We start from the raw sequence: 25,461 nt of genomic DNA, 5'->3' as shown, positions 1-25,461 counted from the left end.
TCACTCAGGATTAGCTTCTCACTGGAGCTGTAACAGTGTACTAGGAAAAAAAAAAAGCTCTGAAGACTAAAATCAGTAACTTTTGATGCACCTCTAGTGTCAAATCAACAAAGAGGCAAGTCCTGAACATCTGGCAAATGCACATACAATAGACTACATGCAAGATGAGCCTCATTAGATAAATCCATTAGTCAGCTGTCCAGACGAGAAGCCTGTCCTCCTGAAGGCACTTTTTTCATTTGTAGGACAAATTTACTTCTTCACAGCACATTGGAATTCAGGCTGCTGCTCCACCCCACATCACCTCCTTCACCTTCACACAGTGCATGACTTCACTGAGCCCATGACAGAGTTATGAGTAACTCCAGAAGAAAGAGGCAAGGGCAGTGAGAGCCCAGGCAGAAAATGCTGATGGAACACCTTCAGATGGAGTAAAGGACTACACCGTGGGCCAGGGACCTCACCAGCTCTGAGCCACCTCTAAAAAAGCTTTAGAAAGTCAGAGGGCACCTTGAGGGACTATTTAAAATTACAATCAAATGGGTTTGGGCAGCAAGAGAAGCGTTTGGATATTTCCTTTTAACAGTTCCCTATTGCCTACTACAGATCTTTCATTGACACTTGATGCAACTCTCATGCAACACCATGTTGCCTTCCCTAGGAACCTCAGGGCTCCAGCCCCAGCTGCAATATTCCTCAGACAGAAACACACACTGCAGGAGAAGGCAGAAACACTGCTGAGGACAGCAGATAGGTCTTGACTTCATCTGAGTACCAAAGAATCCAGAAAAGTCCCTGTTCAGAGACTGGCTGGCAAAGAGCATCATCTTTAGAAAACTGCTCACCATCAGTCAGCTGAAGAACAGGAGGAAATTCACATTTGTGTCTCACTGCAGAGCCTGTGAAAACCTGAGTCCTGTGACTCAGACACAGAAGTCTGATCATAAAATGTAGATGTTTCCAATTCAAAGAAATAGGGTTTGCATCTGCCAGAAGGCAATATCAAATCCAAAGAGCTGCCCTGACAACTCTCCAATGGCATTTTAGTTCTTTGACCTGTATTACTGACATGCAAATCAAATATAACAAGATTTTTTACTAATTTCAACTAGCCTTCATTAGCTATTACTTTAGTTTTAAGTGGTGTCTAAGGATGAGTATCATCAATCCCACAGCAGTAAGTTGCCTGAATAAAATATAAGCATAAATTACTTATGTCAGAGATACTTTTGCCATATTAACACAGATCAATCTAAATACCTATGTCTCTATAATTTTTTTCAAGCTTTCTAACTATATCATGTAATTAATTTATTGCTGCTAGAGAAACCAGTAGTCTACCTACACATTACTCAGCCATCAAGAGCATTTTGAAGAAAAACACTGAAGTTCTTTATTATATTTGCTTTTTTTGTTGAATATCTGTTTAAACAGTCTCTGAATTTAGCATATATCATCTCCTACACAGACATCTTTGTTAACTGTGTTCTTTTTTCCTTTACTTTGCACAGCTGACAGCCCAAAGACAAAATCAAAAACCAAATTTGTACCTTTTGCACTGCATGACCACGAGATGTTTGAAACCTGGGGTTTGGGTTTAACGAAGTCAAAAGAAGAACCAGTGTCAGATACACTTTGATACAATATGATTCTAACGAATAAACACTACTTAGAGGAGTCAGCAGGAACCTACATTTTCTCCCTATGACCATCCAGTTTGTACTTGTGAACTGCCCTGCTGTGAGAGGCCAGAGGCAGAACTTGGCTTCCAAATGACTCTGAGATGCCCCTGAAGCTGGTGGGGGCAGGCACTGGCTCATAAACACCTCCAGGGATGGAGGAAGTATTGGGAGAAGACATGAGCTCTGTTCTAGAAAAGCCCTTTTCCTGGAGCTCCATAAGAAAAGAGATGGGGAAGAACCCAAAATCCCCACACCAAAAAAAAAATTACCCAATTGCAAGCCAGGGGGCAAAGGAGAAACCCAGAGAAGCTCATTTCCACTGTTAAAAATACAACATAAGAAGATAAAAAAAGTACAAACTGCCAGCCTAGCTTATCCCAGGATGAGCTTCAGTTCACTAAATATTCATTCTGTCACAGAGGCAAAGCAAGGAAACTAGAAAATACTTACAGAACTCCTCATCCATGTGCTTGGATTTACTAACCCAACAATGAGAGCACATGCATGAACAATGCTCACACCCCTGGTGCTTCACCCTGTCCAAAGAGGTAACAGGTCTTAGGACTGTAAATCACACCCTTTTTCCTGGCTTTTATGATATTTAATGCTGCTCAAATCCTGTCTCTGCAGCAGAGAAGCTTCTTAATTAATTACTGTATTTCTCAGATGAAGAAAATCAGACTGAGGGTGATGCTGAGCACCTCCAACATCACATAATATCCTGCCTTTGCCTTCCACTCTCCTGCTGCCATGAATGCCACCCCTTCCCTTTTCTCACCACTGCTGCTGTTGAACCCTCTGCAGAACTGATGGACAGGAACCTGACCTGAATTTCTTTGGAAATAAGACAGAAATGAGATTTGATTTGGCCAAGCACCTCCTGCACAGGTGGAGATAAGCACCTTCACATGAAAGAAGGGATGTGTTTTCACCCCTCTTCCTCCCAGTCTCTTTTCTCCTCAAGAAAAAAGCGCTAGAAAAATATTGTACAAGAAACAGATGGAGGAGACAGGGAGGTAAAATAAAAACAAACAGGTTATTATTTGGTCTAAATCTACTCTTGGTTCCTAAAGGAATGCATAAAGTAAAAAGAGAAGACATTCAATACACGTAGCTTTCTCCTTTCACAATATTGGGCTGGTGCCCAGAACTGAAGGAGTGATGAGAGTTTGCTCATATGAGCCAAAAGAAATGGCTCTCACTTGTTGATAGTATCCTTTACAAGATAACAATTACAGCATTTGCCACAGATCACATCTAATTCTTGCAACATCTCAGACTGGAAAGAATTTCTGCTTTTATTACTTTTGAATAAGCTCAGCTTCCCTTTTACTCATTTTCCTTGAATGCTCCTTTTCTACCTGACATTAAATCTCTCTTTGGACATTTACTCAATTAATTTGCCTTAATTAAATTGAGATTACTCCACTTAGGAAGTGGAGTGAACTGAAATCAAATTAAAGCAACTTTGATTTTGAAAAGTGTGCAAACACAGAGGTTTAATGAGGTTTAAATAATCCTTTTTAAATTCACACCTCTACTTAATTTAATTCAGCTTTCCTGAAGATCCCTGTATGGACATGTTCTATGTCAAGATGTATTTGAGAAAAGACAGTGAAGGGAAGAACAACAGCCACATAGAGAGAGAAAGATGATAAAGGCAATTCTGTCTACAAATCTCTGCAACAGAATGAGATCACTTCTTTTTCTGCTGCTAAAAACCCTGCTAGCACCAGAAGTACAAGGGATGAGTGTGGCTGATCTCCTCAGCACATCTTTTTCATCACTTACACAAGAGGGCAAAGCAATGAAAGCACAGACCTGAGATCATATTTTCAAGTGAAGGGGTCAAAAACTATAGAGTAAAGCACACTAACAGCAACTAAAGAAACAGACATACATTAAACCCTATCCTAAGGTGAGACAGACCATGACCAGAGGCATTTAAAGGACTGCTGAAAGATACCCACCATCCACAGAAAGGAGCAGCACTGTGTGGCATGGCAGTGATGGCCATGTCATTGTGCACGGTCTTGTCAGGGTCATTGAGAACCCCTCTGTCCTCCTCCAAGGGGAACATGGGCTGTCACAGCCCTCAGCATGAGACCAAGGAGCAGGCTGGATGTTTTATGTGACACTCCCCCAGATGACTGAGCAAGACAAGACAAACACACACATCACCTGGCCTCTTGGTTTTGACCTCCAGTTCCAGGATCAAACCATCTGTTACTAATAGTTGGTTGTGGCTACAAATCTTTGATTCACTGATTTGAGCATTGCTCCAAACCTCCACCCACAGTCTGTCTTTTTACTCGTCACCAGCAGCCTCTTGGCAGTGGGAGCTGCTCTCAGCGCTCGAGGGCACGTTCTCAGAAATCTTTCCTGGCTGATTTCTGACATCCTCTGCTGATCATTTCTTATTCTCCTGCACACTCTCAGACCGTAAGATGTGTTTTCCTCTCTCCAGTGAGATCTGCTGGCTCTGGATGTGGCTGAAGACACGTGCAGAGCACACTCAGAGCAGGGAGGCTCTCAGAACACGCTCACAGGCTGTGCCTGTGCGCTGTTTCCCCACCAGTGAGGTCTGTCTGATTCACCCTGCGCAGGAAACAATGACTCCAGCGACCATTCCTTGTCTGCACAAAGCACAGACACAGGCCTGGCCAGTTCAGACAGCACTTGCCAGCAGTGTCTAAATGTCACTATTTTCCCACACCTCCCTGCTTTAAAACAAAAGTGCCAAAACTTCAGACGCCCAGCAGCATGTGCACAGACACACGCTGACACACTTGCACTCTGCTCTCTGTTGGGATTTCACTGTCCTTCCCCACCACTGCCAGAGCCATGCACTGCAGGAATTGGTGAGACTGCTTACACACATCCTTATTTGCTGCTCAGATCAAGGTTTGAAAATAAATGTGTGCCAGAGTCTATTTATGGCCCTGGAAGCTGTGCAAACTACACACATTTGCTACCTCTTCACTAACTCAATCTGCCATTATGCACTGATTAGGCACTGACAGCAAAATAAAACTCTTAAGAGTTCTCATATAAATACTGTCACAGACTAATTCAAAGACAATTTCAAATTAGGCAAGTGAAACCCTGTTCAAATTTTCCTTGAAATATAATGAATTGCTGGTTTAGTTCAGGAATTCACATGATCAGCTCAAAACGACAGAGGATTTTTTCTCACTCCCTCTGCAAATTTAACAAGCCACTGAAACACAAGGTTTATCACTGAGTCACTCACACCTGCATAATCCTGCTCATCGCTAATATGAGCTGCAATTTAAATTCTAGGGAAGAATAAAGACTGGAGGGGTGGTGGAAGGGAATGAAATGGCATTCAGGACAATACAAAGATCCTCAGCCCTTAAATAATCCCAGAACACCATTTTGATTCAGAGACCCTGGCAGGAAAAGATTTCCAGTGAGCCAAGGGCACTGGGAATTAATTTCCCCTCTCCTCCCAACACAAAAGGCAGAGGCAAAATCAATTTGTACCAACAGCAGAACTTACACTGGGAAGCCACAGGGAGTAGGTTAATTGTGAGATTGTGAAGAAAAATAACACTTGCTACAAAGCAATTAAAAGCTGCTCTCACGAGTGTTCAGAGTCCTTTGCAATTTACTTAAAACAAACATGTTTCCCTAAAAAGAAAAAAAAAAAATCAAAACCCCTCAACCTTCAACACAAGCTCCTTACTCCCTCCAGATTCTTCCAAAACAAGCGCTCACACTGTGCTTTTACAGTGACTAGGGAAATACAACCAGAATATTCTGCTGTAATTTCCATACAGGATCTCAAATGCTTCACAAGTGTTGGGTACAGCAGGGAAGGGTCAGCCTTGTGCTTACACAGAGTCAGGCACATGGAGATGGTCCAGGTCATTGCTGCCTCCCAGAGAACAGACACTGGGATGGAACAGCATCACACGTGGTTTCACTGAGGGGAAAAGCCATTTTTGCTCAGATTTCTGCAGAGACAGAACAGGGACACGTGCTTAGAAAGGGCACGGAGCTCTCAGCACAGACCAAGGCTGGCTTTTCTCAGAACTCATCCAAGATGCTATCCTGGACTAACAGCACCATTGTGGCAGCAAAATCGTCCTTCACACCGGCCCCAGTGCCAGGCTGGGTTTCACCTGCTGCACTGGGGCCTGCACACCCACAGAGGCTGCTGATCCCACCCAGCCGCCTCCCTCCAGGGCCTGCTGCCCACACCAGCCAGAGCCCACCTGCAGGAAGGCAAATCCCAGACTTGTGGGATGGGAAAGGGCTCCAGACAGGGCTGGCTTGGCCACAAAACAAAGCAATGCCCAGTGCCTTCTCCTGGCTCCCATCTCCCCATTTTCCTGCAGAAGTGAAGGAATGGGGCTGTGTCACACTGAAGACGCTGGAGCAAGGGCTGCATCACCAAAACCCAACTTCTTTCATAAGAAAATAAAAGAGAGCAAGTCAAAGAGAGGATAATGGTAAGTTTTAAACAATTAATAAACAATAAATATAAGTCAGCAGCTTCTGCAAATTGCAGAGAGGAAGCTGGTAGCAGGCCCAGGGCAGTGTCCAGCCCTTCCAGCAAACACCCCTGTGCCTTTCAGACAGCCCTGAGCAGCTCTCAGCCACCCAGCAGCCACTCCAGGGGGGAGAAAACCATACCAGGGCCTTGAGAATTAGGGGGAGGCTTTTGTAAAGGATATTAAAGCTCATGCTTTGGGGATTAAGTCAGTCTTTATCTGTTAGAGATCAGGATGTGGCTAACAGTAGGGGACAGATTATCTGCATCTGCCGACTGGGGAGGATTTACACCTTCTGAAGCATCTGTGCCTGCTATTGTCAAAACCATCCTTCAGCCTGAGCCAGCAGCTTCTACAGGCAAGGAATGCAAAGCTTCCCAGGCTGTGTACAAAGGTCCTCCAGTGGCAGCATGTAAGACTTTTCAAAAGACTTTCCAGTAATTTAGAAGAACAGAAATTAAATCTTGATTGTACTGGGCCATGTAGAAGTCAATTTTTAATTGTAAAAACATGGGCTGGCCCTGACTTGGGAAATTTACCAAAGGAAACATCCATCCTCAAGCCTAGTGTTTAATAAAGGCAAGAAAATCTTCATGGTGGGCAGAGTCCCCTGAAAGCATCCTGGATTTCTAGAGCTTCCCTTCAGAGCAAAAAAAGGTGCATGAAAGGTCCTGGCCCACAAATAGCAAAGATTCCAGGTCTTCACTCAATCCATCCCTCCATAAAATCACTGCTGTAAATATGGAAAATAGCTGCTGTTCAAGACCGGGCCACGGTGTGGCCATCTCTGGGGCACCCAGGTGAGCAGCAGGTGAGAGTGCACACTCTCAAAGTATTTTCTAGGCTTTCTTACTCTGCTTTCCACGATCTCCAAGTTCTTTAACACCAGCAGAATGACTGATATCCATTTAGCATTACAGCACCCGAAACAAACAGCTCATTAGACCTCCAGAAAGCTATTTCAGAGGCATATATCAGTTGAAATATTCCTAAAATTTATCTTCCAGAAAAGCTGATAATCACATGCTCATAAGAAACAAATGTTCAACCGGAGTCAGTTTTGTAATATATTAATTAACATAATTTTCATCGGCAGTGACAACAGGCCATCTGCTGCTCTGGCATCACAAGAGACTGAGTTTCAAGCCACTTGAAGCTGTTTCTTGTTGTGCATGGCTGATTTTCATCTAAAAATCTAGGCATGAGTTTCTCATCTCTTCTTGGATAAGCACTTCCCAACAGGCAGCAAACAAAGTTTTCAGCCTGGTAACCCAATCCCCTCTATCAGCTGCTCCTGGCTCGCTGCAGCGTGGCACCCAGCAGCTGCTACAGGGGCTGTTCCTCCAGGGTCCATGCCAGCCTCCTGGCCCAAAGTCAGAGCATATCCCAATAGGAAAAAACATCCACAGGAACAGTCAGCACGACTTTCTCTGCAATAAATTAAGTGCAAACTTCAATGGTAGAAGCTATTATCTGGTTTATCAGTAACATTGGCCAAGGGGCATAACTGCCTCCAGCACAAACTCACTGACTTATGGCCAACTGGTGACCTCAGTAATCTCATTTTTATTTCAGAGGCAGTGAAAATGACAACAAAAACCCTGTCTGTCCTGTCTCTACCTTCCAGTTTCATTGTTTATACAGAAGGACACAAAAATGGGAGAGGTTTTCCTAACTCCACTTGTCACTCACAGGCTCCCATAACTCAGTCATTGTTTAACTGCTCCCAAATAGCACCTGACTCTGTAGACCCCCAGGATAAATAACTATAATTTTGGCAAAGACAAGGGTTTGGGAAAATCACTCACATACTGGGGAATAAGTCTTCTGAACTTAAGAAGAAATAACAACCTCACTGTAAAGTTGAAAAGCAAATTCATTTACTCCGCTATTTATAGCTTAATTATGTAGATGAGCAAGCTATTTCCCAGTCAGACCTGATAAACTGCAATAATTTTAAAAACAGAAAATCCCTTGGTAGGTGGGAATCAGTCAGTTCCCAGCTTTGAATCCAAGCTGGGAAATGAGGACCAGCATCCAGCTCTGCAGGCCAGAATGGTTCCTTAAACATCTGTGCCAACCTCAAATCCACACTGGGGCTTCAAAAATTACACAAAGCTGATGTTCCTGGAAGTGGTCATCCTGTAGCTTTGGGATCTGCTGATCCCTCTTCATCTTGGTGATTGCTACTGGCCCCCAAATCATCACAGCCCAAAATTTTTTGAGAGAGAGGATGCTCTATCCTTCACAGGTCTGTTAGTCACTGGGAAAATTGATGTTGATGGCTATTAACAAATGTAACCAGGCCACCAATGAACGTTCCCAGGCTTTGACACAAAACATTTTACAAATAAAATCTTGTGACAGTGATAAAGGTCATTTACCAGAAATCAATATTTGGAAACAGACTCCTGAGTGCAGCAGATTAACACTGGTGACAATGATATTTACTTTCACTACAAGTAATATTTACAATAATAGAGCACTGTTTTATCCTATGTGTGACCCACACAAGGAAGCCTAAACTATTTAAATGTAAATGAGACCGTTCATATTTGACACCAAGATTTTGCCATTCGCTATTTGCCAGAAGTATTAAAGGATTTCTATTTACCAATTTCTGCAGGCAGTGAACCATGAGTGCTTTTCACCAGGCATTTGAGTGGGCCCTCTGTAGCTCTCACCCAACCCTTTCCAGTCTCCTGTCCCTGTCCCATAGATTACATTAATCCTCTTGTTTGTTCTTTCTTTAATTAAATGATTCAATCTTTCAGGCAGTCTGTGCACAGATATCAGCAGATAAAACTTAAAAAAAACCAAAACCCTGACTGTACTCACAGGAATAATCTTTACCATGTTAATTAGCAACCAGAATCACAAGGAAACACACCCAAGATAATTAAGGGAAAAGCATGCAGAGAGAAAAAATTTAAGTATAGCAAGCCCAAATTTCCCCAAGTTCCAGATTCTGGCTATTGCTTCTCATCTCCAAAAAGCATGGAAGTAAGTGACCTGACAGAGCTGGGAGGATGTCTCTTTCAGAAGGTCTTTTAATGGGCACATTAAATAAATAAATACTGAGGCAGGTTGAAGCAAAGTGATCCTCTCTGGTAACAAAAGACTTCAATTCCCAAGATCCCTTCAGAAGATGTTTTATAATACTTTATGGTGACATTTACCATAGGGACCAATGCCCTGTCTTAGGCACCAACCTACAGGAGAGCAACTCATCTGGAAACTGCTGAGACTGCTGGGGAGAGACAAATTCATAACCTGGAAAAGAGTCAATAGGCTCTGAAAAGGCCTTGATGGATTTTGAGAATGATGCAAAGAAGTTAGTTATTATTTAACTTCCATTTCAGTTTTCTCTCCTTCAATAAGATGATTAATTACACAATAATCCGAGAAACTGGTCACTGCAACACGGCAACCACCAGCTTTTAGCTGTTATCCCAAGGAAATGATAAAGGCTTCTTTGATTCACTAATGATATTTCAAGTGAGAAAAATTTTGTATTTAAGGGGAAAAAAAGAATTACTGAAACTCTTTGAAGTGCTGCCTCTATAGCAATTAAAAAGTGACAGCCTGTAGAGAACAGGAAGAAATGTTCTATTTTTGTATAGTGCTAAATAGGTAATGCCATGCCAAGACAAATCAAGGCTGAGGCCAGACTAGCAGATGTTCCCAAGAAATGCATGAGCACATATCTGCCCCAAGACCACTGCCAGCAAAGCTCCCCTGCATCCCACACCAACCCTCTGACACAGGACAGGGAAGGTTTGGGCTGGATATAGATAAAAATACGTTTGCTGGAAAGATAAGATGCAAAGCAGGAGGCAATCTCTGGCAGGTTCCTGAGAAATCACTCTACTGCCACTCCCTGGGAGCCATCAGGTGCTTTGGATGCTGCTGTGCCCACCTGCCCACAATGGCACAGGATAAAGCTCCTTGTGAAGGCATTTAACCACCAAGCCAGTGAGATTCAGACCATTCGAGGCCAGAAAAAGAAAATTATGTCATTAAGTTCCCTGAAAGTATTATATAAGACATGATCCCTCCTGGCATGTAGGGGTCTGAAGAAATGACCCACAGGTCTCTTGCAGTTTTGTACCTCAAATGTGCAAAAGAGGAATCTTTCACATTGCAGCTAATGAAGCACCAAGATCTTTCTTTATACTTCCCCAGGGGCAACACCTTAGTAGCTCAAGCAGAAAACATTTCTTTTGCAGTACAGACAGCTATTAAACAAACAGCAGACTTGAAAATATAATGGTTTTGATTGACAAAGTTATGAACTTCAAGTGCTTTGTATAAAAGAACAAGAGTTTGTCTTTAGTTACCTAATGCTGATGGTGTGATGCGTTTCACCTCGTTCATAATTCAAGACAGTACATGTTTTTGCTGTTAAGGACATTGTTAATTTGAAATCTAATCATTTGGAGAGAAATAATAAGTGCTTTCAAGTGCTTTCACAGTCACATTTCCATAGTCTTACAAAATATTCAGAAGCCTCTCCTCCAGAAGACTCGCACGAACAACAGGAGAACACTATGAATAGATGAGACCAGAAGGTACCACACCATGGTGGCACTTCTGTACACAAATGAAGCTGGTAAGAGATGACAAAATGACATTTTGTCTAACAGCCACAATAATTTACTACCTGCAAGAATGCCACATGCCACTGTTAATAAGCGATCTGAATGCTTGAGTGCACTCCGTGACCCCACCCGCAGCCACACAACACCAGGGTCTGTGACAGAGATGTGCAAAGGATTACAGAGCTGTGCCCAGCTCCTCCTCTCCTCACAGACAAACATAGCTAATAGTCACTTACTGATTACTCACCCAGGGGAGCCCCCCAGCGTGTGCCCCCCACCCCAAACACTCCAGCTCACAGCCAAAGTGGTGGTGGCACAGCCCTGCCACTCTGTCACTGTGCCACACAGCTAAGTGGCTGCAAAAGAAGACTCCCCTTCATGCTGTGTGATATTTCTGCTGATAACAAGCCTTTAAAAATTTAAAGCATGTGAATAAAAGTTTTTGTGGTCAGACAAATGGCCCATATGCTGGCAATTAAGTTATATACTGGCAATATGGGTTGACTGTCAGCTACCAGAACACAAAAGATCTTTCTGACTTTCATAAACTTGGCTGGGAACTCCACATACTTCTGTAAAACTCGGCATCCACAGCACCCAAACAAGTCTCCAGGATTCCTTGATGGGCCACTGGGCAGGAGCAGGGCTGAAGTGCCCATTTCTCCACAGGGAAAGCTCTATTTTTGCCACATGTTCTGCAGCACGGTCCCAAGCAGTGTCTCAGGGCTTTCCCATCCTGCACACCCTCTCACTGAGTAAGCCCTCACATCCTTTGGGCTGGGGTTTCAAAGCACACAGTCCCAACCCAGAGCTTGGCTTTAACTCCTGTCCAGCTGGCTCCATGCTCCACTCCCTAGTGTAGGGAGTCAAGACACGAGCCAACTGCAAACACAAACCAAATCCCTTCCAAGCTCCTACTGGCTTTAATCTCTTGCTTATTGCAGTAACCCTGAACTTACAGATGTTGTGTGTACAAAAAAAAGGAGTAGGGATTTTGTTGTTGTTTTTGTTTGTTTACATATATTTCACATTGTCAATGCCCCCATGTTTTCTACACATAAGTGCCAGTTCTGTCCCCCTTTCAGACCACACTGCCTCAGTAAAGCACATGATTAACAAAAGCATCAGCTGACTAAATTGACATGCTCCAAATGCCACTTAATCCTTAGGAAAAAAAAAAATATCTGGTAATAAAACTGCATCTACTAACAGGCCACTAAATCCTAGGCTGAACTCACGGGCAAGCCTTACCTTGCATCCACACCCTGGCTTTTCACACACCGGTGTCACACAGATGTTGCTGTGCTCGTGGTACTTGTTAAGGCAATAGTGATTGCTGAAATACATGTATGAATCTCACCATTCATAAACACAGACAGAAAATCCCAGGCACTGGCTCATGTTTTGATTCCCAGCAAAGAGCTTGTGTTTGTTTTAACTTTGTGCCTCATACTACAATTGATAAATAAGACAGGGCAAAGCACAACTAAAAGCTTAATTCCTACCCCCAGAGCACAAACCATCTCCTTATGAGTAAGACAGCTTCCATACAATGAAGAACTTCAGATTCATGGCCAGGAGGGGTCTAACAGGCAAAGGCACCATTTTCCACAGCAGAGCCTTGAGCCAGAAACAGTAAATCCCACCTGAAATCTTTCCCATTACATCAGAAAACTGACATTTGAATTCCTGTATACAAAAGTGAAATAATTTCCTTTTCATTTCCTGAAGGCAGAAAAATATTCCCTCCAAAGGAAGGAAGTATTCTTCTTATAATTAAAGTTTGGATTCAGAGTTTTGCAGCAATGTACTGCCCTGGGTTTGCAGATATGTCATTAGGCGTGATTACTTGGAAGATCCTATGAAAATGAAAAATGAGATGGTCAAACTCTTGGGTACAGAAATAATTGCTTTTATGTTGGATTGCTTGCTTAATTCCAGAGAAAGGTAGTCTCTGATAAACTGTAGTCCTTATCATATTTCCAAATGTGTGATGTTACAGTTCATTTAAGTTTCCCTTCCTTATCTCTGCCTTTCCTCAATACCGCTCACACTTCAAAACTCATTTCACTTCCCTTCTTATACCAAAGAGTCACTGCTATTGTTGCTGCTCTAAAGAAATTAAAATCTGTATATGTAGAAGGAAAACATGCAAAAATGTAGGAAGCCTTGGCCTTGAACTTCCCCAATGCCACCACACTTTACATCTGAAGTTAAATCATCCCTCCCAGTCTGAGCAAAGAGCAGCTGTAACACTACAGCTGTAAATAGAGAACATTTTGCTATCTACAGGCAAAATTGTCTGGCAAAAGTGTCATTATTTTAAAGAACGTAGTAATCACTGTAAATTTCCCGTGGTAGCAAGGAGACAGCAATTAGACACAGCCCAGAGGGCTGACCAACACACTTCAGAGTTCCCAGTGATTTGTGAAAGCTTTCTGACCAAACTTTGGTGGGTTTTATTTCTCCCTAGAAATCAAAGCAATCTGTCTCCTGAAAACACAAAGCAAACATAACACCAGAAAAAATAATAAAGACATAAGAGAGAGATGAAATTACTGATGGATGTTGCTGGCAAAACTTCTGTACAAGCCTACCTTCTGCTCTCTTCAAATGGGCTCTGCCACACTGGGACCATTTGTTAGACCACAGCCACTGCCAAACTGCAAGATGATACCCCTGACAGTAACACAACTCATTACTCCCTGATTTATGGAACAAGAGCGCGGGAGGGGCCAGCACACAATCAGGGAAAAAAACAGCAAGCACCAAATCCATCCACAGAGGTGACATTTATTAGGTTTACGCATTTTATAGCGGCATTAAGCGTGCTCCTAGAAGAGGCAGGGAAAATGTGCTTATTCAGAAGGAACATTCACTACTTGTACGTCCCAGGCCACTTTATTAAACAGCAGCCCATGGCAAGTGCTCTGTTTAAAGACTGGCAGCACTCTCCAAGAGAGCAGCGTTTGGGCACAGATGCCTCCAGGGAGAGACACTAACACGTTTGGAGAACACCTTGCAGATAGAACCAAAACACTCAGCTTCGAGCTGTGAGGATTTTACACTTGACAAATATTCAGGTCAGAGTAGAAAACACTCCTTTTATCTTGTCCCCTTCTTCCCTGAAGGCTCCCAGACAAGGCCACCAACTCTTCCTTCTACATCTGGAGTTGTTCCCCAACGCAAACTCACCTTGCCTTTGAGTTCAAACATTTTGGGACATGCAGAGGGCCAACAAAAAGCAAAGAATTAGCGGTGCCTCCTGCCCTTTCTTCCTTTCCACCTACCTCCTCGTCTCAGGTTGAGTTCTGCAAGGTGTTTTACCCTAGAAGCCTGCAGAAATGCACACACAGTCCCAGCCAGGCCTGACATGCACTGCAGCATCTCTGCCACCAGTGGCCCTTGGACCTCTTCACCCCTGGGAGGAGATCTGCTATCTTGGCTACTGCTCAGAAGTGTCCCAAGCTACTGTCACAAGAATAACAAGTGACTTCTGGCACCCTCAGCATTGCCCACAGACAAAAACATTGTTCAGTCTTCCAGAGAAGATGAGAGAGGCCAAAACACCCCCAGAGATGAACAGTGGGCACCCAAACTCCCTTCCCTGCCCAAACGGACAGTCCTTTCCCTTCCAAATGCAGGCTCCAACAGCTGAGAAAGGGTTTGGTGCTCCTGAGCCCACTTCCCACACCAGCTCCCTTCTGGGGCTTGCAGGAGTTCTGTGGTGAGGAGAATTTCACACTTTATTGAAACAAGCTGGTGTGGAGCAGACAAAAATGCTAAAGGAGCAACACCCAGCACGCCAATCCATCCTCCAAAAACACCCACGTGCATGTTCCAGGTAATAGTTACTGATGTGAAGAGCTGTTTTATCTGACACTTGGACCAGGAATTTAAATTGAACTGCAATCCATGAAAATTGCCAGGCTGGAGGAGCTGGTGAGGTAACAAACAAAGTGAGATGATAACTTTGTGTTTTAAAAAGCATGCTGTCAGTTTGGGAGGAGGAAATGCATGCTTCATTTTGTGTCCAAACCAATGGAGTAAGTAGCAGAAAACACAATTTTTTTTCATTTCACACACACCTAGTGCATACAACTCTGCCCAAGATCCTTCCCCTCCCCTCCTCCAATTGCCTAAGAACACGTTAAAAAATGAGAATTAAATCTTTAAACAGCTTGTGTTTGCAGGAATGAACGGTGTCAATTCAAACAAGTGCAATTAGTCGATCATAACGAACTGATGATCAAAAACAACATATGAAAGCTCTGTTTTAATGTTATTTAAAGTGACAATATTTAAACATTTTATTATAGAACTAATAAAATCTTGTCACATTATCAAGTATTACTACAACCAGTGACAATCAATAAATTAATACATACTAATTACAACACTCAACCACAGCAGTTTGATTAGGAGGAGAGGAAAAACACAATGACCAAATCCCTGGAGAAGAAGTGGGAAGGATTTACAGCTCTCTAACAGCAGTGTTACGAACAGCACATTCAATCTCAGACAGATGTTTCCCCTATGCAAACAAAGAGCTCAGTGACAAGACCTCTAAGCCTTTTATTTTTTTTTTACACCATGAAGCAGCACTGTTATAGTTTGCAACACCAGGCAGGCAGCCAGGCACGTACAAAACCACACGCACACACTTGAAAAACATGAAACACTTTCTCCTGAGTGATGCCACCGTCATCAACGCTCGGTTCAAAGCAATGCTTTTAACAAAACCAAAACCTTCAGAGTTTTAAACTACAAAAAGTGAACTTCTTTTTTATGCACGTAGTAAAAAATTACCGACCAAGAAGTTTCCTGCAGGCAGGTTTTTTTATACCTTTCTGTGTGGTCACCATGGTTAAAAACTATTAAAATCCTAAGATTTTGACACTGACCTTTACAGTAGCTCCAAACTTAGTATTTGAAATGGGATGAGGGTAGACAAGGAACAGGACATGGTGGAAACAAGATGTGCAAAGCCTCTAGAATAGCTGGAATATACTATCCCTGCAATACCTGGGTGGTATTAAAATGTTTCAGCTAAACTGCAGATTGCAAAGCTGATTTAGCACCCAAAGGTATTTGGTGTTCTCTCCAGGTACCCATTACTCTGCTGCTCATGATAATAGAAAACTTGAGAAAGGCTGACAGCCACCCTTTAATTAAAGGGGATTGTAAATGTACTTAAGGCAGCACAGATGGCCACAGGGGAATAAAAAAGATAAAAATCAGTGTTTTCCTTCAGAAATTTGGAGCACCTCTATATAAAGGATATGGATAATCTCTTCCTCTGCTCTAACTGAACTGAAGCTCATCCATTTGGGTTTGCCAGGAGCTGCTCAGAACTTGCTGCAACCCCTCCCAGACCAGCTCCTCAGCTGGATAAAAAAAAAATAAAGTATCAACCTTCTTCTCTTTATACATTGCCAACGGTCATCTCTCTTGGCACACTTTGCCTTTTTTGGCACACCACTTGAAAGTTGCATCATCCTTTCAACTCCACAGTTAAAAAGGCATCACCACACACAGCACTGATGCTTCGGAAACCTCACCTCATCCCTGCTGAGAAATGGGCTGCCTTTCCCTCCCTTCCCCAAGGTGATGATGATGAAGTCTTGTGCCTGCCACTTCATGAGATTCACAGCAAGGCTCAAGCTCAACTTTATGACAGAGGTATCACAATTGCCATTTTCCATAAGGGGTGAATCAGTGCGCTGAGCTGATGCGCTGGGATGTGCAATCTCACGTCAGCTGGAAATTCCCCTACCTGACACTGCTTTTTTAACAGTGAAACCTCTTCTTACAGTCCCTGTGTGCAAGTCCTACAAGGTCACCCAGGGAAGCTGATCAATGCAAGGTGGCAGCCCAGGCTGTGTGCCCCCTCCTTCTCGTGCTGCTGTTTTACACAAGAGCAGCGATGCTTCGCCTATCAAAGTGCTCCTGTGATCTTCCAGAGCAGACTCAGAAAACACAAGCTTTGCAGCCAGATCTCAAAATGAAAAAATAAAATAAATCCTCTTAGGATAAAAAACAAGCTGTGAAGCTCAGCTGGGTGAGAAGGACAGCCACATTCCCAGTGCTCTGCTCAGAGCCTGGGGGGTCAGTGCTGCAGCTGAATGCCAGTGGGAATTCATTGCTCAGTGGGATCCAGTGGTTTGAGTTACACAGGTCAAGCTTCATCATCCAGCAGTGCCCCTGACCCAGAGCTGATAAACCACCTTAACTAAAGAAGATTTTATAAATTAAACATATGCATAGTGCAGTAACAGAGGATCTTCTGAACCTTGACTTGAAAGTTCTTTCCTAGAGGGAATAATAAATATTTTTAGAACTACATTTGTGAAAGACAGATGTGATCCAGAATCATTATTAAGCCTTAGACCTTAAGTGTCTCACTGTAGGAATGATGAGGTCCAGAAGGAAAAGAGCCATTTCTGACACAGATGGTGTAATTGTACCTTTGCACACCTTTGCATTAAGATCTCAAGGTTACTCAGTTGAGTTTTGACTTGTAGCTAATAGACACGAATTAAAAAAGTAACCATGATGTCTGGTACCTGCATAAACAATCTTTCTATTTGGTGTTTACTAGAGCTACGTTATTTTAAATGTAAATACATTATATATAGTGTTTATAGAGAGATATACTAGATATATATACACACTACAGACAATAGCGTACATAACATATATTACTATTTATTGTATTTATTTCTAAGCAGTGGTGACACAAAGTCTAAGGTGGAATACTCATTATAGGGAAAACACAGTGAAAAATAGATGCTTTTGAACCATTTGAAAAATCATCCCTTAATCCTGCTGACACAGTGATAGGTGACACTGTCATTCATAAAAGTCAAACAGTCTGATTTGTAGAAAGTGTCATGCTTCACTTCAGCAGCATGAGCTATTTGTTAGGGAGATAACACATCAACTTTTCTTCAGGAAACAAACACTACATTAAGTTAATTTTAAATCCAACAGCTTTGTTACTTCAGTCAAATCTTTAATCACATTCTCTTTCAGACAAATGGACTCAGGGCTTCATTTCTCCTCTTTCCTGGCATTTTGATCATGCAACTTTTTCTAAATGGTTTCAGCACCATTGTGCTACAGCAGCCCTGGATGTCCCACTCCAGGGCTCTTCAGCAATATGGATATGGAGCCAGAAAAGATTCACCACATCTTGTCCTTCCTTCCCCACCCAGTGGATGAAAACACCTTCTGCATCTCAACTAATGCCACTGCTTTTATACCACCTTTACTATTAGGGGGAAAAAAAAGGCAAACGTGTCCCTCTGTGGACAAGAAGGATATTTGCACAGGGGAAGAAAAACCCGCTCACACACACAGAGCACAACAGTCCTGGAACTAAATGGCAGTCACTTCTAACGTGACACTTCTTGCACAGGGCTAATAAGAAGAGAAAAAAATTAGATATAAAGCCCATATATCAAAGCCTCACCACCTGTAGCAGGATGGAGATGTGTTGCTAATGAATATCTCAATTTCCATAGACTACACCCTCTGTTTCTCCAGCAGCTGACAGCAATTTCAGAAGTCAGGTTTCCCCAGGTCCCAGGCAGGGACATGCTTCTCCCTCCTCCCTCGTGCTTTCAGGCAATTTTTTTTCACACCACCATCTGGCAGGCTGAGCACACATCAAAACTGCCCTTTTGAAATAAAGGGAGCAGAAACCAAAAGTCAAGCTGTGCAGTTCCAGCCAGAGGGAGGGAGGAAGGGAAGAACAACAGCCTTTGCAGCTCCCTCCTTTCTAACCCTATTACTGAACACCCATCCCCTGGCTGTGGCTGGGAGCCCACCCCATTATCCCTGCCCCAGTGCAGGTGGGAGGTGAAATTCCTGGCTCAGCATCTCTCCCAGTGATGAGGCTTCCCCCAGGCTGGCTCCTGACTCCCAGCCCTGCAAGCAGTGCCAGCAACCAGTTGCTTGCCTTCTTGTTTTTAATTTCAGTGCACCCTCCAAAGAGTGGAGGTGCCCAACCCAGCTCACTCCAGGGCACCCTTGGGGACATCACAGCCCATTCCACCTTGCTTTGTGCCATTTACAACCATTTTGTAAAATTCACTGATCTTGCTCCTTTTAGAGCTTGTGCTGTTCATTCTTCATTAAATACACCTCTCCCTGGAAAAGCCATTTGCTCTAGCAGGAACACCATGTATTTATTACCACCAGGCTGCAGCCCATAATATTGACTAATGCTATAATGATTGGTAAAACACTCATTGGTACAGCAGGCTCTGGGCTTAATTTCTAACACACTGACAGCACACGGTGATGAATATCGGATTTATTTGCACTTGAGCAGCAGCAGCACACACAAGTGGCCTCTCCATGCCCAGGTAATGTCAGCTGTAGCTCGAGGATACTGCACATCACACAACACCTACCAATTTCCTATACCTTTTGGCTGGGCCAAACTTGAGAGGTGATGGTGGAAATTCAGAGCACGGCTTTCCTGTGCTCCAGGAGCACCCACAGTGGGGAATGCGAGCGAGTTACAACACATTTCTCCTATGAACACAATGATTCACCTAAGCCAGGACTGCTCAGGGGAGAAGCTGCTTTTGAGGAGGAAAGCTCCTTATTTTCAGGGGAAGAATTCTGACAAAACCAGCAGGGTAGAGAGAGGCATGCTTGCTCCTCTGGCCTGCAAGGGGAAAGGATCCAGCTCTGCAGCACCCAGCTGAAATGGAGAGCTCGAGCCCAGGTGTCCAGCAGTGCTGGTGAAACCTCAGCAGCTGTTGGGTCCTTTCCCCTCTTGGTCCAAACATTTCAGGCTTAGCACAATCCTGACATGGAGCAGGGGGCTTTCCTCAGGTCTGAAACAAACACTTCTCTAAATTAAACAACAGCAAAAAATAAGTAAATGTCTTATTTTGCTGCTGCCTGTAGTCTAATCACCAGAGCAGTCCATTCAAACTCATCCTCCTGGTTTTATCAAGGCCACACCGACAGTGCCCAGTGAAATTATTGCTTCTCAGAGGCAAAAAACACACTGTCCCTTAGCAAGGCACGGATTGCCACGCTGTGAGAGGTCCACCCCTGCAAACAGCTCAGCTCCTCATTCTTCTGATGGAACAGGAGAGTTACTGCTCAGCAGGGCCAAGGAAAACCCACCTGGATTCATATTTTATCAATGTCCACATAGGTAGTTACACAAAAAACCTATTTCAGATGAAGGTCCACAAGAGGGTAAACCCATAATGCTGCTGTAAAGTAAAGAAAAGCAGATTTCTCTGAGCAATGCTGGCTCACAACAGAGCTCTCTTTGCATGGGTAATTCATACCAGGCCTGCATTTCAACAACAAGCAGCAAACAAATGATTCTGCCATTTTTCCCACAACATTTTAGTAGTATGATAAATAAGTTCAAAGTATTTTCTAGGCTCTCTCAAGCTGCTTTCCACTATCTCTGAGAGCACACCCCAGGAAACTACCACGCATTTATAGTTAGCACTTGTGAATGTCTGTCTTCATATTTACAGCTCACTCAGATGGAACATCATCCTCTGCAAGCCGTGGCAAGACTGCGAACCCTGGCCCTGGGAGCCCAGGAATTTGGCTGTAATCTGGAGCATCTCTGCCAAAAAGGACTGGGATATTGTTAAAGATGATAGGAACAGGGTGCACAGGCAGCCTCTTCTTCATCTCCTCACTGCTTTTTCCTGGGTCAGTCTTGGAGTTCAGAGAAGCAGAAAATAACAGCACTAACCAAACACTATGAAAAGGCAGAACCCAAGAGAAACAGAGCTATGTTTCCCTGAAATGAGCGAATATTAGTTTTCTGACAGTTTAAATATTGTATTCTGCTCACTAACTGTCAGTAAATTTACAAATAGTTGGCAGCTTGGCTTATGACCAGGACCCAAAGGAATGTTGACTGTAGCAATTTAATGGCCTGTTTCTATCAGCAACAGCAGCAACATTTAAGATACTTCTCATTGCTAGTGAATTTATCTTAAAAAAAAAAACAACAGTAGAAGAGATGCTAGTTTCACATTTTTCACCCTGCTGAGGCCTCATATTGGATCATTACTCATTCCACACACCCCCAGACACTTCTCCAAAGCTTTGAATTTTGCTTCATTCCAACTGCTAGGATTGCAAACTCAGTGATGAAAACAGACAGCTCCTGGCTCTTTAACAAAAAGCAAAAATTCCTCACTCCCTAACAAAGGCTTAAGTGATGATGAGTCAGCGATGCTGCTACATCAAAGACTAAGACTGGACATTCTTCCTGAAGTTTCCAAATTTCTTGGTGCCAGAACAGGAGATACACAGACACATAAAAGCCTTAAGAGATAGAGGGGACTGAACACTTCCAGGGCTTGCAATGCTCCAGCCTCTCGCTTGCCTGGTGTTGCACAGCATGCTTTTCTTGAAAAAACAACGCTGCAGCCCTCATCCTGGGGGAGTTGCTTTGTGCCTTGTGTGTTGACACCATCCCCTTTTCCCATCTCACAGGTGGAGCAGCTCAAGGATGAGTCCAAGCTCTCGGAGCAGTGCTGAGCTCTCTCCCTGCCCGCAGCCAGAGATGTGCTGGCACAGTCAGGATGCTCAGGGCCGCTCTCTCCTCAGCAGCCACACAGATGAGATGGAAGATCAGCCCCTCTCCCTGGATGAGCTCCATCCTGATAATTTTCACCAGTAACACTGATGAAGTGGATAATTTTTAAATGACACCTCCACAGTGTCCAAGCATGGCCCGTTAGCCAACACCAAAGAGCTTTAGCCAGCACTTGCTCTGCTCCAGCACCACGAGGCACCTGCCCTGGCAAAGCCCTCCAAGCTGCACCTGGGCAGGGAGAGCATCCCAGTCACTCCACACACTCCAGCTACATAACCTGGTGAAATACTTCCTTTACCACAGTTTCCTGCACCTTAACCTGCTTACTGTGAATTTCCAAAAGCCCTACAGACCTCACTAGACAGGCTAAAATATGCAGTGCACTGCAAAGAAATAAATCTATGGCAAGGGGAACAGTTAGTTGAACTAATCAAGAGACTACAGAGTGAACTGAGCATGGGAAAGGCATTAGAATGGTATCAAAATAAATTCAGGATGCCTGTCTAGGAATGTGAACTGTTGCTTTCCATGCAATTACATAGGAGACAAATCATAGCTCTGGCTAAAAATGTAAACATCTCTATAAGCAAGAGGGAAGGAAAAGCAGGGTATTCAAACTAAAAGGCTCTCACACCATTAAATGTAATCACTAAGCAACTATCACCCAGTCTGAAAAGAAGATGAAAGGATAATGGAATGAGATATGGGCTAGCAATTACAGGGAAAGCAAAGTTAAATAGTCCATTTTTTTTTTTTTTATTAAACTTCCAGAAGTACTAATAGCCAAATTACACTGTGGGGAAAGAAGGAAGTAAAAAAAGAAATCATAAGAAATCATACCAAAAGGGCTGAAATTAGTCTCAGGTTCCCCAGAGTCCTTCCCAACAGCCCCAAAGACCATCTCACGACCACCCCAGCTCCTGATCTTGGGATGGCACCTCTGGGTGTACAAATCACACAACCAAGCTGGAAACTTTTGCTTTTGGATAGCTCTTTTGGATGAGCCCAGAAATGGAGTAACAGCAACAAAACAACTTTCATAGCAATGGCAACAATGAAAACAGAATTTGCTCTTTGTAGGCCTAGTTTTTAGGGAAATAGCCATTTCCCAAGCAAAGCTCAAAGAAATCAGCTGCTACCACTATCATCCTTTCACAGGGACAACCTGCTACGACCACCTTGGATGCCAGTGCCTGGAGTTTCTCTCCCACCAGACCACCCTGTTTCCCCAGCCACTCCTCACCACAACTGAAGGATTCCTGAAGATTTTAAAAAAATTCTCCCCAGCCTCAAACACTTCCAAATGCCACGCCAACAGTCCACTGACTTCAAGAAAAATATGCAAGATCCCCTTATCTCCCAGTGCCTGCCAGAAAACTGAAATAATACTGCTTTCAAAAGAACTATCTCAGTGTGTTCAAGAATTAGCATTACACCTCTGCATCCATGCCAAGATGTGCAGTTACATGCTACAAATCATTACTGCACAACTACTCACAGCAGAGCACAGAGCATCAACTGATATCACAGCACTTCTTTTCAATCTGCCTACTAGAAAAGCCAGCAGTATATCTGAATCAACACCAGTTCTCTTTCCAACAACAAGAACATGTCCAAAATTCACAGATAACATTCCAGATGACATCATTCTAGCAGTGGAGCACAGCAGGGCTCATTTTCAAGAGAACTTTCTCAGGGAGCAAGATGACTACAGGAGACATGCACATTTTGAAGCAACTACCTTTCTTGACAAGGATAATATAAATCATTTTTCAAAGAAGTCCCATCTGAAACATTTGGCGAAAGATGCAGAAGAGAGATTTCCAGGAATGCTGCCTTAGGGACACACTGGAGAGCTGCTTGGACTGGTGCCTCAGGATATCTGAGCTAGTTGTGACTGTGCCTCGAGAGCAGCTGGAGCAGCAGAGGCTCCCCTCCATCCCTGCCATGCTGGAAATCCTTGTACAGAAAGGGATCAAAGAAGGGTAAAAATATACATTGAGAGACAAAAATGGAGCTCTGCAGGACGAGACTTGACATCTTTGCTACCTGCTAGGGATGCCTAGGATGGAAAAAAACCAGAAATTTTTGACTGCCCTCACAAAATCATTCCACTGTTCCATACTTCCCCTTTTGAACAGTTACATGGAAAAGCCATCAAACAAATACACCACCAAAAATGCTGGTGCTGTTTGTAACCCTTTTCTGACATTTGCTATTCTGAGCTGAACTGCAAGTGACAGCTATAAAAATAACAAAGCAATATTTGGGTAAGCAAACACATACTAGATGAAATGCTGGGAAGACAGATCACACTGCCAGTGTGGCACACGCTCCAACAGGGCTGTCAGCCCAGGACTCAGGAGTTATATCCATCTTTTCTGCAGAAGCATTAGCAAAAGCTAAAAGAGTCATTCAGCTATATTACCTTGTAATATAGCTGTCTCTTTATGACCTGGTAACCTTGCTTTCCCACACAAATCTCTGTTGCCTGTCCAAGGCACAACAAGCAGACACAGATAATGACAACACCTCCAGATGACATTTGAAAGACACGGCTAAAACTTGGGGCAGGAGTAAAAGTGGATTTTTATCACTCAGTGACCTGAACTCTGTTACAGACCTTTTATTAGCAGCACAGAAATGCACTTTATTTGGATGCATCGTATCCTTAGACAGAACGTACTAAAGCTTTAAGCAGAAATAAAGGGTCAGGGCTGCTCATGTCATGACTACACTGCTTCATCTCAGTGACCCAGCACCCACCACATACTCCCACACAGACACCTGACCAGCACCTAGAAAATGTCTCTCTCTTCCCCTGATGGGTTACATATCCTGTCAGTCAGCAAAACATCCTTTTACAGGAAATAAAAAAAAAAGTATCAAAGTAAAAAATTAAGAGCTCCAGAAAAGCACTTACAAAAACTAAATCTAGTTATTCTGTTACATTTAGTAGCTGTTCAAATCACACATGTTAATAAACATACTTGCTATGAAAACAGAAAGATGCAGGTTTAAATTGTAGGCCCTGACTCAGAATTCCTAAGTCATTTGCAAGCAAAAGGACCGGACCCCAAGTCCTGCACACTGCAACCTTTGGATTCCACCAAAAGTCAAAATTTTAGAAGTAATCTTGGAAGGAAACTTGCTACTGTTTTGGCCAGGCAGGAAACAGAGTGAGAGTTTAATAAATGATTGTTTACAATAATTTGAAACAAAATTAAGCCTCTCAGGGATCCCATTGCAGCCCTGGCAGCACACCCCAGGTTCCACTGCCAGTGAAAATGCAGACAGCAAGCCAGATTTACCAGAATAAAACCTGATCAGACACTGAATCAGGAGGATACTGCAAATAACAGAGCTTTTTTCAGCCTTCACATGAACAGTGGAGTCATATGTATTTTGTAGCCATCAGTTTTGGCACAACTAATTCAATTTTCTTTTAATGACTTATGGGAGGGGGGGCTTTTCCTTGGAGCAGCAGTCAGTGGAAATAATGAATGACCTCCTTTCACAAGATCAGAGACGTATTTGCACATAAACAGCTGAAGAAAACTGGACTCAACAGTCTGCAGATGCCCATGATATAATAAGAACAAATAAAAAGCTTATGACACTGTAACTCTGCACCAGCAGAAACATAAATCCTGCTGGAAGCTTTGGAGTCAGATGGCCTTTGAAATCACTCACAGGTTCTAAATTTCCCAGCAATGGGCAGCAGGGCTGGTATTGAACACAAAAACCTTCAGCCAAACAAACACTGAGGCAATAAATAGCAATAATAAAGCAGAGGCAGACAGACCTTTGAATCCATTGGTCAAGAAAAGTGCTGTCTCAAAGACAGGGTGCAGATCTGTTTGTGGGAGCTGATGGAGAGACTGCAGCAGATACCCAGTGCTGGAGGCTCTCTGCAGCACCCTGCTGCCCCAGCCCTGCTTCCTCTGCCACACAGCATCACTCTGCCTGGAAATGGGGAGAGGCAGGCAGCTGAAACCCCTGGAAGGGTCTGACTCACTGCTCAGGGACACAACCACAAAAACCCCTAAAAAATGGAA

At 43.4% G+C, this 25,461-nt stretch overlaps 1 protein-coding gene and 1 long non-coding RNA gene across 48 annotated transcripts in view; one reads left to right on the top strand and one right to left on the bottom strand.

The window, feature by feature from the left end:
* MAGI1 (membrane associated guanylate kinase, WW and PDZ domain containing 1) overlaps positions 1 to 25,461 on the bottom strand; it is a 323,880-nt gene that overhangs the window by 237,155 nt on the left and 61,264 nt on the right. The gene's annotated exons all lie outside the window — the stretch shown is intronic.
* Positions 5,841 to 25,028, top strand: LOC147650959 (uncharacterized). Its single transcript, XR_015274770.1, has 2 exons — positions 5,841 to 6,160; positions 20,322 to 25,028. It is a non-coding gene; the product is annotated as an uncharacterized LOC147650959 (long non-coding RNA).

The sequence above is a fragment of the Cyanistes caeruleus genome, chromosome 11 (genome assembly GCF_971803275.1).
Source record: "Cyanistes caeruleus chromosome 11, bCyaCae1.hap1.1, whole genome shotgun sequence".
Lineage (NCBI taxonomy): Eukaryota > Metazoa > Chordata > Aves > Passeriformes > Paridae > Cyanistes > Cyanistes caeruleus.
The sequence above is the reverse complement of the archived record's forward strand: the minus strand, read 5'-3'. Positions and strand labels throughout refer to the sequence as shown.